The sequence below is a fragment of the Mastacembelus armatus genome, chromosome 13 (assembly GCF_900324485.2).
Source record: "Mastacembelus armatus chromosome 13, fMasArm1.2, whole genome shotgun sequence".
Lineage (NCBI taxonomy): Eukaryota > Metazoa > Chordata > Actinopteri > Synbranchiformes > Mastacembelidae > Mastacembelus > Mastacembelus armatus.
In genome coordinates, this window is record NC_046645.1 from 15,997,678 (window position 1) to 16,015,177 (window position 17,500).

Genomic DNA, 17,500 nt, shown 5'->3' on the forward strand with positions numbered 1-17,500 from the left:
ATCGATCTCAACAGAAGAGATTACAGACTAATTCTTTGTATAGAATAGGACAAGAGTTAGTCTGTCTGGCCAGGCTAGCTGCCTGCAGCTCACAGAGAGAAGTAGAAGAGAAAAAAAACACACCCACTGTGTCTGGAGCAAAGCAGATGCTGCACACACACAGTGCTGCCCGCTGCTTCACAGCAGTATAATGTCGGATATACGACTATCATTCAGGTACCGATACTTATAAAACAAGGCATTGTACCGGTACTGCAATACGATTCTACACCGTGCAACACTACTTTCTATTTCTCTAAAATTCCCCCCGCCCCCAATGTCACTACATAATTGCTGCATGCTTACGTCAGCCATGTTTCAGTAAAAGATCTTCCAAAGACTCAAGGTTTCGAAATCATCGTAATACTTCAAATTATCAGAAAAGAAAAAGGTGATTTGTTAGGGTTAGTATATCACAGCAGCACCAGTGCTATACATGAGCACCTGAAAAGAAAACGCGTAGGCGCTATTCTAAATGATGAATGCCAGGAGAGGTAAAAGTGTTGTCCATTCATATTCGTTAAATTACAAATAATAGGGAGAGAGTGAGAGACAGATTTTTTTGTCCTTATAGCTGCTAAAATGAATTTGATTTTTGGAGGAAAATTAATTTAGGAATATTAATTGACTAATATTGGTAAAATAGTTAATAGAATAACCTAGAGAAGAAATTGTTGTAAGTGACAGCCACAGAATGTCCTCACAACTTCAGAAAGACAATTGCGTGTATGTATGTGTGGCAGTGTTTGAGCAGGCAGGCCCTCTGTGCGCTCTGTGATCAGGCTGATTTTATCTCCCATCATGTGCAGCTTAGACAAACAGCTCAACCTCCCACAGCTCTTAAACCAACACACTGCAGCCTTGTAGGAGCAATCAGGAAAAGCCCCTGCTTCCCCAGCTCCAGCTAGCTGCCAGTAACTCTGAGCTGTGGCTCCACACATCCACAAATCACTTGCCTTGTCTGTCTGGAATGCCTGATGTAGGTTTCAGTATTCAATGTTCAGGCTGCTGGTATTTATAGTGCTATCTTATGTATGGAAATACATTGTCTACATTACGTCCTTAACTGGTCTTATCTTTTCACAGATATGTGGACAAACTGGATTCTCTAAAATACGATCTGGGTTACCGCCATATGTAGTCCTAGAGTTGATCCCTGACGGTTGTCTCATTAAGATTAAGAATTCATGTGATTGTTTAAATTCATGTGATTTTTTAAATCCCACTCATTCCAGGATGTGCATTTCTCCTGTAATCATCATTCAGTGTCAGCACCTCACAGACCGGTAAAAATAAGGTAAAATTAACTTTTATTTCTCCCACAGGGGGAATATTCCAAACAATACAGCAGCATATACACTAGAAATAGAAGAAAGAAATATCAGCAACACTAAAGTTATTTACAAAATAAAGAAAGTTATTTACACAATAAGCATAGAGGATGCTGTTATACCAGTGACAATATTCTTATAAAGACGTGATCTGCATTTCAGTTAAACGTGCACATGCATGGAAGTTTAAGATCTAAACAGTGTTCACACACAGTTAGATACATGTCCCTAACCCTAACCTATTGACAATAAGATCCGCTCTGACAAATGGTGGAATTAATACCTGCAATGTGACCTTGACCTTTACGGCTGCTGGGGTGTCTTAAAAGAGGTGCCTTTCACACATTCTGATGCTGATTTCAAAGAGTTTGTAGGTGCAGTTGGAGGATGGACTGTGACCTCATTATTGTATTTATGCGATGTGTTTTTGCTAGCTTCACCATCATTCATTCATTCATTAGCTATGCCAGCTTATTCATAATTAAGGTCACGGGGATCTGCTGGAGCCTATCCCAGCTCTCTCTGGGTGAAAGGCAGGGGTACACCCTGGACAGGTCACCAGTCCATCACAGGGCCACATAGAGACAAACAACCTCACACACTCACACTCACTCCTATGGGCAATTTAGAGGCACCAGTCAACCTGACATACATGTTTTTGGACTGTGGGAGGAAACCAGAGTACCTGGAGAAAACCCACACAAGCACAGGGAGAACATGTAAACTTCACACAGAAAGGCCCCTGCTGGGTTTTGAACCTGGGACCTTCTTGCTGAGCTTCACCATCATAACATTTTAAAAACTGGTTGTCACATTCAGTGGTTTTGTCAACATTTTATGCTGCATCTTATCAGTAGAGGCCTTTCAATCATTTTCCAGTGAGGTGGTCTTTAAATATAAAGCAGCTGTAAGAAGTGTTAAGTTTGAATTAACAAGAGATTAAGACTACAGCTGAATGGCTATGAAACAAGTACAAAAGTCACAAAATTAGATGTAGCAGGGTCACAATGCAATTCACTTTCTGAATCTAGACTCTTAGAATAATAGTGAATAGTGTGTAGATTAAAAGAAACAAATAGTATATAAAGTATATTGTGTCAAATTCCTTGCTCCATTTTATCTGAAATCACATCTTCCGCTTCTGAATGATTAATTCCATTCCTATATGAGCTGTTTTATTGTGTGAATTTTTTATTTTTTTGGTGTTTTTCACAAAACACATACTTTGTGTTCTGTCAGTATTTGTGCACGCATGTAGGCAACAATGTCCTCCTCTTACCATTCTGGTGTTCCCTTTCTTCTCCTTCTCCTCCCTTCCCTCCTCTGATGGCAGGTTTGTCAGAGTGTTGCTGAGACAGGCTTTTCAACCTCCTTTCACCTGACTGAGGTGGTGAACAACCTTTTTGCTTTGCTGTTCCCTTCCACCTGACAGAGAACTGTTTAACCCTGTGACTGGGATTCGTTTTTTAAGTTTCCTTAAGGCATGTCATCTTGTCAACAGGAAAGGGACGGTGGAAGTTGGCCTCACTATGCTTCAAACAAATTAAGTCCAAAATGTTCATAGCTGTTCTAAATGGCCACACTTAAAAGCAGGTGAAAAAGCTGCTGTCATGGAGGGAAGGAAGTAGTCACAACTAAACATGATCAGTACTTATGCACCACTTAGTATGTGACAAGTACACACATACGTTATTATATACAGTACTCTAAATTTAGGACTTCTTATGCAATAGCATTTTCCAGAGAATGGAACATGTAGAACCATTTGACTCAGGTCACATGATGACACTTGAGCAAACTTAATTCACTGAAATGTGGTTTAATACCCCCCCAAAAAATATAATATAAACATAGATAATGGAGGGTCTCTCTTCGTAAGCATTGGTGGTATTGAACCTGAGAGATAAGTTTAAACCCTACATACTTTTACATCTTTGCACATCAGCCAATCACTGAATGAAGGGGCTATGATGCCAGTTGTTTTGGAAAGCTCAAAAATTGTGGAATGATTACCCTGCATTTCTTGTTAGAAATGAGATTTCAGAAGCTGTTAGATGATCTGACAAGCACTTAATTTAAAGCACATCGAAGCATTAAGTCACCTTTTAGTCGTCTAGAGCCAAAGAGAAATGGCCAGGGCTGATCCCTTTCTTCTTTCTTTGTATTTTGCAGAGCGACTCATTAGTCCTTACCCATCACTGTGAAAACATGAGAAATTGCGCGCTGTCATCTGTTGCAGCTCTATTATCATTAAACACAAATGCATTCAGATTGCTTCTGTCAGCTCCTATTGCTTTGGCTCATAATAAATAGACGGGCATCCCCATTTTTTTTCCTCCACCCTCCGTTAGTCCTGATACCTATCATCCCAGCAGCATATTAAGACTTTCCCTGTGTTTACCAGGGATTTTCTGCTTTCGCTCTCAGCCTGTTTCACTGTCAGGATTTATGGGTAAAACAAGGTGCAGATTTTATGAAGGTGCAAGCGGTCTGCTGACAGGAGGCAAGGAGCAGTGTTAGTGACAGGCTCATGATTTATTCAGCAAGTCTTCCTTCTGTATTTAAATATTTTGTTGGAGCATTACCTTTGCTTTGGGAGGATGTTGACATTTGAAAACACGCGCACTGGAGTGAATCTATCAACAACAGGCATTTAACACGTTCCAATCAATGTTTGTCTTATTCTCTGTCCAATTACAGTAGTCCTAACTTTGTTCGTCTCTCAGCTTGGATCTCTTCTCCACTCACCTCAGTGTTTGACTGACAGTCCATGTCAACTGAGAGACTGGCCCTTTCACACCTTCACAGTGTACAGCTATTCTTTTTACAGACATAGCCATTATTCAGGAAATAATTGCACTCAGACCCTTTTTCTATTGGCACATGTGGTCTATGTAGAAAATAAATGAATGTTTCTGTTCTCTAGCTCTGAGAGGGATTTCTGAAGGCAGTCCCTCTGTGGATCCACAGCTTTTATCACCATAAAGAGAAAAGCTGTGTGCTGAATTAATGTGAGTTAAAGTCTTTGTTGTAATTCAGTGAGTGAGGAAACACTAACTGTATTGTCCTTTTTGCTAAATAGGGCTGAACAATGTTGGCACACGTCTCTTCTGATAATCAGATTGTGTTGCTTTTTGGTTTCGCCTCATTCATTCAGATTGACATCATGTTGATGTTAGCTGATTTTTTTTTTTTTCTGTAGCAGTTTACATTTCCATTTAGTCATTTTGAGCACCCTGAAGCTCTGGTCACAGTGGTTGCAGTGAACTTATTTTGCAAATATTTTAGTTAGAAACTCTTTAGATTTCATGTCCCTTTTAAATTTTTTTCAAATTTACAGAGCCACATGAAAAGAAACATTTTTATTCTACTGTTTGTTGTTTCTGTTTTTTGAACACTCCCCATATTTTTGGGCTCCCTCCCTCCTAACACAGGTTAACAGTCAAATCAATGAAAAGTACAATGTGAAAATAATTTTATGTTTCTCAACATGTGTTCCAAAAATGGTTTATATTTACATGTCCTTCACAAGGTGAGAATCTTCAAAAGGTAACCGGGCAGTGCGGTGAGGTTCTACAGTACACTCTGTCTCAATGAAAGCTAATGAAGGTGAAGCACCAAAGGTTTCAGGAAGCTGTCCCCAGCAGACAGATGAAAGTCAAAGTCTGCCCTGGTCAGACCACTCTCATGCTGCATCCCACTGTTGAGGGGGAGACCTGTATTCTGCCGTGGTCATCTAACTACATGCTGCTCTCACATTTCAAAAAGAAACAAAAATATAAAAATGACAGTCTGTCTCCAATTACAAGGTTGCATTTAGCTTGGGTAAAAAAATGTGAAATCCGTCAAAGTTTATCAACATTTTAATACAATGATAGTGGATATGTCCAGGGTCTACCCTCTCTCTTGGCTGGTGTCAGCTCAGATTAGCACCAACCCCACTACAACACTCTATAGGAATGGGTGGATGTCAGTGGGTGCAGTGAGTGTTGAGCAATTCCTCCAAAAAAAAAAAAAAAAAAAAAAAGATTTTCTCTTTTGTTATGCTTGCATGTATTTGTATTCTGCCTCCTACCCAGTAATCTTTACAAGGTGTTATTAGTCTGCAGTGAAAATGTGAGCTAACGATCTGGATTTGTTTCTCAGATAAACTTCATCATTAATGTCCAGTGAGGCGCAGGGAAAGTGGAGCTGCAGCTCTACTCTCTGCCAGCTCATGAAAAGTTTTGGGGGGGTGATTCACATTCAGTCTTTAAATACATTGTAACCAGTCGATAAGTCCTCCTGATGCCTGTGCTCTGCACCAAGCAAACAACGTGCTCTGATTAGCAGCAATTGAATCTTTTAACACATCTCTGGCTGAATGCTTTTCACTCTCTTCCTCCCCTCTTCGCACTTCTACATCTGCTCTCTTGTTTCTGATGTATTCTGCTGTCATTGAGATCAGGCTGGGTGTTTAAGCTTTTGAGGATTGTGGCATGTGTGTGTGTGTGGGAGCTGGAGCTATTGAATTTGTCCTTACATTACAGTTTACAGTACTGGAATCCATCACTTCCACTTCCACTTGTGTTGCCCTTCACAGGAACACTAGGTATTCAGACACCATTGTATATAAGATGCCACAATTCACACAGTGTCCTGAATTGTATAAATTCAGGAGAAGAAACGATCCATGAAGTCCTAGGAAATGTGACCTCGATGGTAAAGCTGTAGAGAGGCACAGACCAGGGCAAGGGTATAAAACCTTTTCTGACATTTTATGCAAAAAATTGGAACAACCAGGACTCTTCCTAGGTGGTTGTCAGGCCAAAATACATAATAAGACAAGAAGGGTTTTGGCCAGGGAGGTGAACAAGACGTCAATGGTTTATCTATTTTATATTAAATCTACAACACAATAAAGTGTACCAAATGTGACGGAATAGGGATGGCTTCAAAATTTCAGAGATCCAAATAAACATCAGAATAAAAAAAAAAAACTTTGTCATGTGCTAAAGATAACTGTGTGCATTCAAAACTGGATTCTAACCAGTGACCCATTAAGTATCAGTTGGGATGACTGCTCATTCATTTTATTCTCCATTCTATCAGTGTGACTGTTTGCTGCAGCTTTTTACTGCATGTCCACCAAGAGTGTGTGTGTGTCCTGTGAAGTCCCTTTGCCATCACATGGAAAAAGTTCTATATTTAGCACTGGAATGGAGGGGGTTGTTACTCTGTGTCTGTATGTGCCAGGGCCTGTGCAGTACTTTTGTCCTCATACACCTTAATGACTATGAACCACTGGATATGCACAGTATTATCTCACGCAGATTTCTGCAAGGTTTTGGACCCATTTTAGTGGTATATTCACAAAGATATTATATGTGTATTGAGTAAAGGTAATGGATAATCTTGGTGTTGTATTAGATTGTAATATTCAGTGTGAGGACTTGTCGAAAGGACACAGCCTCCCCGTGACTCTGGGTAACACGATCAGCTGGTTAGTGTCTGAGTGGCTATATAACCAGCAGTCGTGCCTGCAGGAAAACACTGCACCTCAGATGAGATAGTGCTGAAATTGAATTCATTGTCTCTACAGATCAGAAGGTGTTCCCTTTGGGGCTGATGCTGCTAGAAGGTGAAATTTTCATCTCTTCATTCTGTAGATCTTCATCCTTTTAACATATGACGTTTATGTCTAAAGTACTGTTTAGATAGTTGACTGGTATACTCCCCCCTATACTCCATCATAGCTTAGGTGTCACAAGTACTTTAGGCAATGACAAGTGTTTCCTTGGGTTGGAAGTGTAAATCGGACTCATAACTATAAGAGTGACACTTGATATCAAATTTCTACAGAAGTTGCTGCAGTGCTGAAATTTAAATCTATGGTTGATAAAGCCTTTTCACCGTTAAAACCGAAAGATACGAGCATGTACATTGTAATGAGGTTTGTCAGTGACAGCACAGCAGTGTGTTTTCTTGTAATCTGTAGTCAGGACAACACAATTAAATTTCCCAGTGACCTTTGTGCCTCATCTGTTAAGTGTGCAGCAGTGTTTTCTACATTCTAATGATATAATAATATTCTTGAGCATTGTCATTCCCATTCATTCATTTTATATTTGATATTCTCCACTGAGCAGTGGGTGGGGTGGTGTTTGTACATCTCAGTTCACACATCTCTCTGAGTGAACTAAAGATGCACTGAGAGCTTGTCTGGCAGCAGCAGAGCAGCTCTGAAACACAGGACTGTAATTTGGCTCAAAGTGTAGACCTCAAATGAGGAGATGGATAGATACTGTAGGAGAAGCCTCCCTGGAGATACTACACAAAGAACATTTTGGCTCATCTGAATCCGTAACTTTTGTTGGTAAGACAGCGGAATACCCCTCCCTTTAACTCTACTTTTAAGATCTTCTCTACAGTCTTTACTGTGCAGGTCTTAGTTCTGGAAATGACATTCATAAATGTCCATTTTTGCAGTTCACAGCAGTTCTAGCATGGGGCCCAGTCAATTGCTGCCCCACAATGCAATGCAATATACAGTATATTTATAGTTATTAAAAATTGGCCAACTTATTATATTCATGTAATTTCTACAGATGTTTACTACAGTGTGCTCTGCACATGCTTAAACGAACAAAGCAGATGCCATGCCCACATGTATATAGTACGGCACATATGAAGTCAACCTTCTCCAGGAAAAATTTCTGGAATTTTGGAAATCTGGTTTTTTATTTACACAATGTCAGGTTTGCCAAAAACACTGTTTTACATGGTTATGTATATGCATGTAAATTGATTGACTGACCAGTTATTTTGTTACATTATCCTATACTGTCGGTATAAGTATATAGACTTGTACATAATGTTATCGGAGGGAAGACTTTCAGTTTCGGTTTTGCCACAATGCATTCTCCTTTGGCAACAAGCAGTGTGCAAGTGTTGAAATAAGCGGTGAGACAGGAAAATCAATGTACAGGCTACAGGGCAGTGGAGCTTGAAAAGAGCGAACTCTCTGACATGCTCAGTGCCTGGAGGAGTCTGTCAGACATACTGTGGACTAGAGAATCTACCTTATGAGTCACTACTCTGCACACAGCAGAACAAGAGTACAGCAGCAGACTGATCCACGTTTGACACCACATTTTGCCTATTTGTTATAGATTCCTGCATGCAGTAGCCCACATATATAGTAATATGGTATTTAACTATATTTATTTTCTCATCAATCCTGTCATGCAGCCTTTAAGAATTCTCAAATTTATTTTGAGATGAACAAACTATGAAAGACTTATTTAGAACCTTACACAGATAACACATTTTTCTTTTCTCATCTGCTCAGGTGCAAATTCTAAATTGTAGATCACCCCACTGTCATCAGGCTATACCACAACTTAGCCAATGGCAGATGACTATTTAACATGTACTGGACTGTTACTGACTACTCTTATTGCTTACTCCTTATTAGTTTCTCTACAAGACTACCTGAACTTTCTTTTGGGCAGTACAAGTTTAAAAAGTAAAGTTTTATCTTATCTCATATCTATATATTTGTATAAAAAGAAAATTTATAGAAAATAAAGATATTCAACTACAAACATGTAAAGCAATAAAAAATTCAGTCTCTACATACTTTAAATGTGTGCATCAGGAATAATAATGAGTGTAGTGTAAAGCTGTAATTGATTTTTCAACACCTGCAGTATGTTTATTGTAAATGACAATGTGTTACACTGATGAATATTGTATGGGCCTTGTTTTGGTACACATTTCCTCAAGTGCATTCACATGCACTTTGCTTAACTGCTTTCTACATGAACCATGTTCATGTTTCACCTGTGATCCAATGTATATAAAATACATAATTAGATTCCAGTGGAAAGTTGCAAAGGACAGGACAGTAAGTGGCCTGTTCAAAGGTTTTGGAAATGTTGCACCTGTTAAAAAACAATTAATAATTGCTGTGGGCTTAACTGCTCAAACAAAAAACACTGTTCTATGTTTGTCCCTTAAGATCTGGTTCAAAGTTTTAAATAGGAAATTGTCCAAATAGCTTTCTGTCTATGGGCAGCACAGTGCCTTGGTGGTTAGCACTCTTGCCTCACAGCATGAACGTTCCTGGTCCGAAACCCAGCAGGGGCCTTTCTGTGTGGAATTTGCATGTTCTCCCCACATTTGTCTGAGTTTGTCTGATTGGTGACTCTAAATTGCCCATAGGAGTGAGTGTGAGTGTGTGTGGTTGTTTGTCTCTATGTGGCCCTGTGATGGACTGGTGACCTGTCCAGGTACCCCTGCCTTTCACCCAAAGAGAGCTGGGATAGGCTCCAGCAGATCTCTGTGTCCCCAAATGGGAATAAGCGGGTATAGATAATGGATGGATGGTGGCTGTGTCATTGTGTGAGGGTTGTTGTAAACGAGAGGTTGATAGTCTATCTCTCCTGCCCTGGTTTGACATGAGTTGCATACTGCAGACAATTATGTAATTAGTATTTATTCTCAACAAAAGGAGGGACATATGATTGCTAAACCTGAGCACTATGTTTTTGTGTGCCTGTTCATGTGTGTGCCTGGTATTAGTCACATTAAGGGCACTTCCCCTCCTTATGGGGACCAAATGCTGCTCCAGAGGCTGGTACCTGCCATCAAAATCATTGAACTTCAGGGTGAAGTTACGGTAAGGGTTATGGTTATGCAAGTAGTTGCTTTGGTAAAAGTTATGGTAAGCCTCTATTGAATGAAGTCAATATAAAGTCCCCCTGTGGAATTAAAGGAACGTGTGTGTGTGTGTGTGTGTGTGTGTGTGTGTGTGCGCGTGCGTGCATGCGTGTGTGCATGTGATTTTCATATCAGCCAGCTGGAGAATAAAAAAGTCAGGCAGAGTCCCCTGTCGCCTGTGGTACTAAACATGTCATTGAAACGTTGCTGCTTTGCTAATTAAAATTGCCAGGAGCTTAGTGCAGTGTGTGTGTGTGTGTGTGTGTGTGTGTTTTTTTTTCTGCTGTTTGCTACAGATTGTATTGTAGTCCAGATCCTGCAGCAGTTTTTGGATATGAGTGCCCTACATTTTATTTGATTAACTGTGTTATCATACAGCATTTGGAAACAGGCATAATTTTCATGACAATATTCCAAAAAATGTGTAACTGCTGTACAGTCATTGATGCACAGTGACATGAAGTGAATGAGCATATGTGGTTGTTTGTCTCTATGTGGCCCTGTGATGGACTGGTGACCTGTCCAGGGTGTACCCCTGCCTTCCACCCAAAGAGAGCTGGGACAGGCTCCAGCAGATCCCTGTGACCCTGGTTAAGGAATAAGTGGGTATAGATAATGGATGGATGGATGTCTTCAATTATATCATGCAAACCATTCTGAAAAGTAAATAAATATAAATATAAAGCCAATTTGTTAACCTCATATTCATAGTTGTTCAATTTCAATCAGTCTTTCAACCTAATGTCCGACACATTTTAAATCATATCTGTTGTTGTATCTGTTGTTTTTTTTCTTCTTCTAAAAAAAAATTATTTAAATACTTCAATCACAGTAGTATATTGTCTGATTTGTTAAACATCCAGCCTTATAAACATGTAATAATTATTATGACAACATAAGGCACTGACAAATAAGCTTGGTGTAAACATTAATACAAAAATCAGTAACAAATCACATATACAAAAGTGCGGATTGCAGAAATATAAATACAGATCTGTGGCTTTACCACATAATTCACAGTCGTATTAAATGTGATATGTAAGCATGTGCATAGCAGTTTTTAAACACTGTCTGTGAAATTTACTAGACAGTATTTAAATATATAAATAAAAAATATGAAGAAAATATATCTTACTGATCAGTAGCACAACACACAAAGTTTAAATAAATAAATACGACCAAATATCTGCCTGTATATTTGATATATTTTGAAGCTGTAATAAACGTAATATAAACTCCATTGTTTTCAGCTCCACTGTGACTCTGCCTGCATTTCTAATGCAGCTCCGGTATTGGAACCTGGCTAAAATATGTGCAGGAGGATATGCTGCAATGCTTGGTTACGGAACTGAGGCGCATTATATCTTTCACTATGAACTCTGTTATTGCCAGAGTAATTTCCACAATGCGTTTTGAATTATGTTCACATGGAGTTCACTTCTAAACATCTCAGTCAGTGATCCCTGCCGGGTGGCATTTGGTTTATTGGACACTGGTGGTTGGCATTTTATCCATGCAACTATCGCACATGGCTTTGTGGTGTTTTTTTAAGTGCTAATGCAGGTTAGTACCGTTGCCTTGTGAGGTAGCAACAGTAGTAACAACAGCAATGCAGGTTGTGTATAATGCCTGAAGCTGCGCAACATCTTCCTTTTCAAAACCAAAAATACCTCCACACAACTGATATACTGTTCCTCTTGGACAATAAGTTTCCATAGTGTCAGGCTCTGTCGTGTCCAAGGCCATTGTACAACAGATCAAGGAACAGTGTAGCGTGCTAAGTTGATGCTGCCTCTGCCAATTGCTCTACTCTCACCCATGTGTCAAGTGACCAAAGTGAAACTGCAGCCATTGTGGTTAGAAAATCTCATTTTATCATCTCACGATATTATTGCAATTGCAATTAATCATTGAGCCCTACCATGTAGCACGAGCTAAAGGATCAAGTTCACCCTAAATGGATCATGTACAGGGAGACTTGGAGGATATTTCAGAGTCTTTCTGTAAACTCACCAAACCCCTCAACTGCTACATCTCTGGAAGCAGCAGAAAACCCAAATGGAATTGGTCCATATATATCTCCTTGTGTCAGATCAGGGCTCAGTGAAAGGGGGTCAATCATGTCACTTTACACAGTAGTCCAGATTTCTGCTTGTCTGTAAGTTTTTAGTGTAGATGCCACCCCACCTCAGGGGTGAGGGTGAAAATTCCCTGAGCCGGCATTTAAATTGTCCATTCTGGGCTACTGTAGAAACATAGCAGCACAACATGGATGCCCCCATGAAAAGAGACCTGCTCCCTATGTAGATTTAAAATCTCATTCTAAGCTTAAGAAAATTCAACAGTTGCCATTGTGGGGAGATTACGCACTAATGTCTACATATTTATGAACACTATATTCCATTTGAAATGTTACACATTGTACCTTTAACTGTTTGATTACAGTGTAAGTGTGGTGTGTAAACCTAGTCAATGAGTTACTGTTCTCTGCTAAGCTGAGTGTGACTGGTCATCCTGGTGATCAACTATGTTAAGAGGTCATTGTCTAAAATAGCCTTCATAACCAGTGTTTTTTAGAGAGAAACACATGTACTGTATAAAGTTAGAAGCTGGACATGGGAGGAAGAAAGAGACATGCAGTAGGATGTTTGTTTGTGTAACCAGTTTGTAAATTCCATCATTATGCATGCAGTGAACATGCAGACACCAGGTGGTGAGGACAGCTCAAGCATTTGTCACTGTATACATAACACTCAGTGACATCTCATCATTTTATATTTTTCCTATATGCAGGATTATCATGAATCAGTTCCACTTGCATATTTTACTTGCACAGTGTGGTGAGATATTTGCTCAACCACGCTTGTAGTGCAAATACAAAGCTGTGCTTATGAAGAAACGCAAAATTACATGATAGCACAATTCATGCATACTTGGATTTACAAATGTGTTGCACAAATAGCTCATAGATAAGGGGAAAATGAAACAAAAACTTTGAAGAGAGGGCCACTAATGTCAGAGAGGTATGTGAAGAATGTTGGAAGTGACCTAAGTGTAATGAAGGTGAATTGTCGTGTATGAAGCACCCCACATAGGGTACACAGGCAGAGTCCCAGTAAGCTATGTTGCTGAAATAGGATGCAAGCAGGCCCACTGTTACTGTGATTATGGTCTATGGAGTTGGGTGTGAAGCTATGCTGGTACAGATTGAACGTTTTTATATTTTTTCGTATTCTAAAATATATTTGTATTGCAAATAACTTGTTTTTCAAGGTATTTGCATTAAAATTAGCAATATTATTCTTTTTTTGTATTCTGCTCCTGTTTTTTCTCCTGTGCCTTACTTGCTGCTGTAACTGAATTTCCCAGCTGTCATAAGACTAATGTTTTTATTTATGTCATGAGCTGTGGGATGTGGTGATGGAGGAGGAGAGGTAGGACCCAAATGCAGAACACAAAAAGTTTAATTTCAGGGCTCAGGCACAAAAAACATGAAATCCACTGTCCGGGAGAGAAAAGTGGACAGACAAAATCAAGACCAACAACAAATGTCACATCAGAGAAAGACAGGTGGTATATATGGACAGAACTGAGGACTAATTAAACACAGGTGAAAACTATGAACTAACGAGAAATAAAGCTACCAATAATGCATACGCCTAACACAGGAAACCAGAAACCAAAATAAAAGTCCAACTGGAAACTCAAGAACAACACATTATGACAGGACCCGCACCCCCAAGGGCGGATTCCAGACGGCCCAAAAACAGTCCAAAAGGCAAAACCCAGGGTGGGCCGGAGGGAGCAGAGTTTAAGTCTTCTGCAAGGACCCCCACAAGGCAACATAAGCACCAACATAGCTCTGACAGGGCAGAGTCCTAGGTGGTCGGTGAGGAGTTGTTCGGAAGGATGGCCCCTCATTCAGGCGTAGATCCAAGGTCGTTCGGGAGGATGGCCTGTCAGGCAGGCAAAGGTCCGAGGCCATTCGGGAGGATGGCCCCTTGGGCCAACATAAGTCTGGAGCTGTTTAGGGAGTGGGCCTCTGGGGAAGCCTGGAGCCCGGGACCACTCTGGAGAGTGACCCCTCGAGGAGTTAGGGGTCTGAGGCAAAGGCCTGGCCATGAACGCAGGTGAAAGTCTAGCTATGGACTCTGACTGGGCACTAATCTCTGGCTGGAGAGAGCTGGCCTCTGTCTGAGGAACGCTGACCTCTGGCTGAAGGGCGCTGAGCAGAGACTTGGTGGTTTTTTCCTGGACTCCAGTGGGCTAGCCAGAGACTCAAGTGAGAGAACAGCCGCACACTGAGGTGAAAGGTTGGCCGGGGACTCGGGTGAAGGGCTGGCTGGGCGCTTAGGTGAATGGCTGGTCGGAGGCTGAGGCAAGGAACTGGCTGAAGAACCAGGTGAAGGTCTGGCTGGAAACTCAGGAGAAGGACTGGCCGTGGACGGAGGTGAAGGGCTAGCCGGAGGATCAGACAAGGGATGGGCCGGAGACTGAGGTGAAGAGCTAGCCAGAGAATCAGACGAGGGACTAGCCGGAGGCTCAGGTGAAAGGCCAGCCGGAAACTCAGATGAAGGGCTGGCCGGATACTGGAAGGGAACCTCAGCAGGGACGCTGTCATCGACGCACTGAAGCTTGGAAGCAGGACTAGAGCCTCAGCGGGGGCGCTGTTGTCGGTGCACTGAAGCTCGGGAAGCAGGACTGGAGCCTCAGCGGGAACGCTGTCGTCGGCACACTGAAGCTCTGAAGGAAGGACTGGAACTACAGCAGGGACGTGGATGTTGGCGCACTGAGGTTCTGGACTCCTGGATGGAATCTCAGCGGGGGCACTGTCGTCAGCGCACTGAGGCTCTGGAAGCAGTACTGGAACCTTAGCGGGGACGCTGTCGTTGGCACGCTGAGGTTCGAAAGTCTTTCTCTTGGGGCGATGGTGACGCCGTCGTCAAGACTGCAAGGCAAACGATCCTGGTGATGGGTCCGGTGATTCTGGCTGAGGCACTGGAGACTCTGGCCAAGGCGACAGCGGGGATTTTGGCTTGTTGGACCAGGATGGCAAGTGCTCATTTGGCAGTGGCTCGGGAGGCTGAGGCTCGCCCGGGACATCCGTTTTGGACCACTGGGACCAGAGATGCTGAGGAGTAGCCTTGGCGGAGATGCTGTCGTCGGGACACACCAAGGCTGATGCAGCTGGGAAGAAACCTAGGCGGGGATGCCGTCGTTGGCACACTGAGGTTTAGAAGGCTGGAGAGGAACCTCAGCGGGGACTGTGTTGTAGGCACACTGAGGATCCGGAAGCGGGAGATAGTTGGGCTAACCTCCACACATAGCCTGTGCTCTGGAACCCTACTTTTAGTTTCCGCTCCCATGACAGTTCATGGGAGTTTGCCCAACCAATCGACATGTACTTTGTGGATTTGGAGAGGGGCTATCCGGTCTCTGTACGACTGGAGCAGGAGCTTGGTTCGCATTGCCGACTGTAAGTCAGACCTGTTCTGAGTCCATGTTGGACTCCGGCAGGACTACCCTTTGTCACTGGTTCTGTTCATCATTTTAAGGACAGAATTTCTAGGCTCAGCCAGTGGCCGGAGGGAGTCCAGACCACAGGATTCCATCTTTGCTTTTTGCAGTTTGCAACAATCAGCCTTGTTGCTCTCTTGGGCTCTGCCTTTGTGGTTGTGTGTGTGTGTTCTCTGCCCTTTTCTGTCGCCCCAGCCCGTTGACCTGTACATGCCAATGGGAGTGTGGCAGCTGGTAAGCCTCCGGGCTCTGCAGCTGCGTGAGTGCTCTTCACTTTTTCATTATCTTTGCCGTCTCTGACAGACTCTCTTGGCTTTGTCTCTTCCAAATGCTTTTCTTTGCCACTTACTTGCCTTTCTTTGCCATTCATCACTTTATTTATTTATGTGTCAGTCTATACTGAGCAATTTCAATGAGTAGCAGAGTATTTATTCTAGTCCCTAATGATCAGTCTAAATTTGTTCATATTTGTTGAATTTCGTGCATTTTTGTTGATGCTTTATGAATATTTGAAAAAAAAAACCACTTGAAATGTTTGCTGTCAGTTTTTCTTGTTTTGTTTTGTTTATGGTGTGCAGCACCTAGTTCAGATGGACCTTCGTTGCTCTGAAGAGAAATTAGCTGAAGTAAAAGTGTGAAAATATGGAAGGAAAATCTGAGAATATTGAACAAAACAAATGGGAAGTTGGTAATGATTGTTTGGGTTCAATAACTCTCTTAATGGGTCAGTGCTGTTGCTCTAGTTAGAGAAACAATTGATCAGTCCGATCTGGAGTAATGTTGTGGTAGAGATGGGAAAGTGACTTTATAATTCCTGTATGCCATCCCCATTTGTTGTTTATTTTAAGGTTTTGACAGGGTTTTTCTCATGTAAAAACTGTTGCTTATTTCTTCTTCATCATTCTCAAGCAGCAGAATAAAGTGTTTGGAATTTTGCTTCTCACTGACCTGTAGAAAGACAGATGAGGAGAACAACACCAAAAAAGAAAGAGAGGAAGAGCAGGAAGAAAAGGAGTTGTGGAGTAAAGAGAAGTAGGATGTGGATGGAGGACAGTAGATAAAAATTGGGGCATCGGGAATCATACACCTACCATTTCTGTTCAATCAAGAATTGTTGATGCACAGTTAGAACTGAAAAGAAAAAAATTATTCTTCAGCTCATCTATTTGTTCTTGTACTTATAGAAACCGCAGCCACACATTTAGCTTTCCATCATACTTCAGACTACAGCAGCTTAGTGATCACCATTTCAAAAGTGCTCTTAGTTAATTTTCCTCTCATTGCTTACACCTGGTCGTCTTGAAAAAAAAAAATCATGTCTAAAGTGACAGTACTGTTGCCAGGTCAACAATATCATTGATGATTGAAACAGTTGACCCGGCACGGCTGTTTGTCAGGAGCAAAGGCAAAAACAGCCATCAAGTGGGTTACTCAATGTACAAAGTGTCTAGACCAGGGGTGCCCAACCCTTGTCCTTGTGTCCTGCTTGATGTAAACTGTGGTACTAAAGATGGCTACTCATAATCCCACTGTCACACTTGTAATGGTTGGGGTATTGTGGAAGGCTCTGACAAACATAGAGACTGGAATTCCACAGTTTAGTCAAAGTTAGTCAGCAGAAGTTTGATTGTTTTGTGACGTAGTGTTCTGAAAGGTGAAGGATGAACTTCCATGTTAAAATTGGTGTGTTTGTAGTTGAATAAAGAAGAATAGTGCATGCCCTTCACTCTGAGGTAAGTGCCATTGAAAGTTGCTTTATATTTCTTAAGGAATAAGCTTCCTGGTCAAGTTTCATTTAAAATGTGTTCTTAATGGCTGAGTGTGGGGAAGAGTACTTTTTCTTTACATCTACAGATATAAAACTTTACTGAGCAGCTTTTAAGCTGCTGACGATCCAGCCTGATGAGGAA

The 17,500-nt window shown here is 41.5% G+C and overlaps 1 protein-coding gene across 10 annotated transcripts in view; it reads left to right on the top strand.

Annotated features, from left to right (window-relative positions):
- The window catches only part of msi2b (musashi RNA-binding protein 2b), a 220,870-nt gene that overhangs the window by 24,582 nt on the left and 178,788 nt on the right, over positions 1-17,500 (top strand). The gene's annotated exons all lie outside the window — the stretch shown is intronic.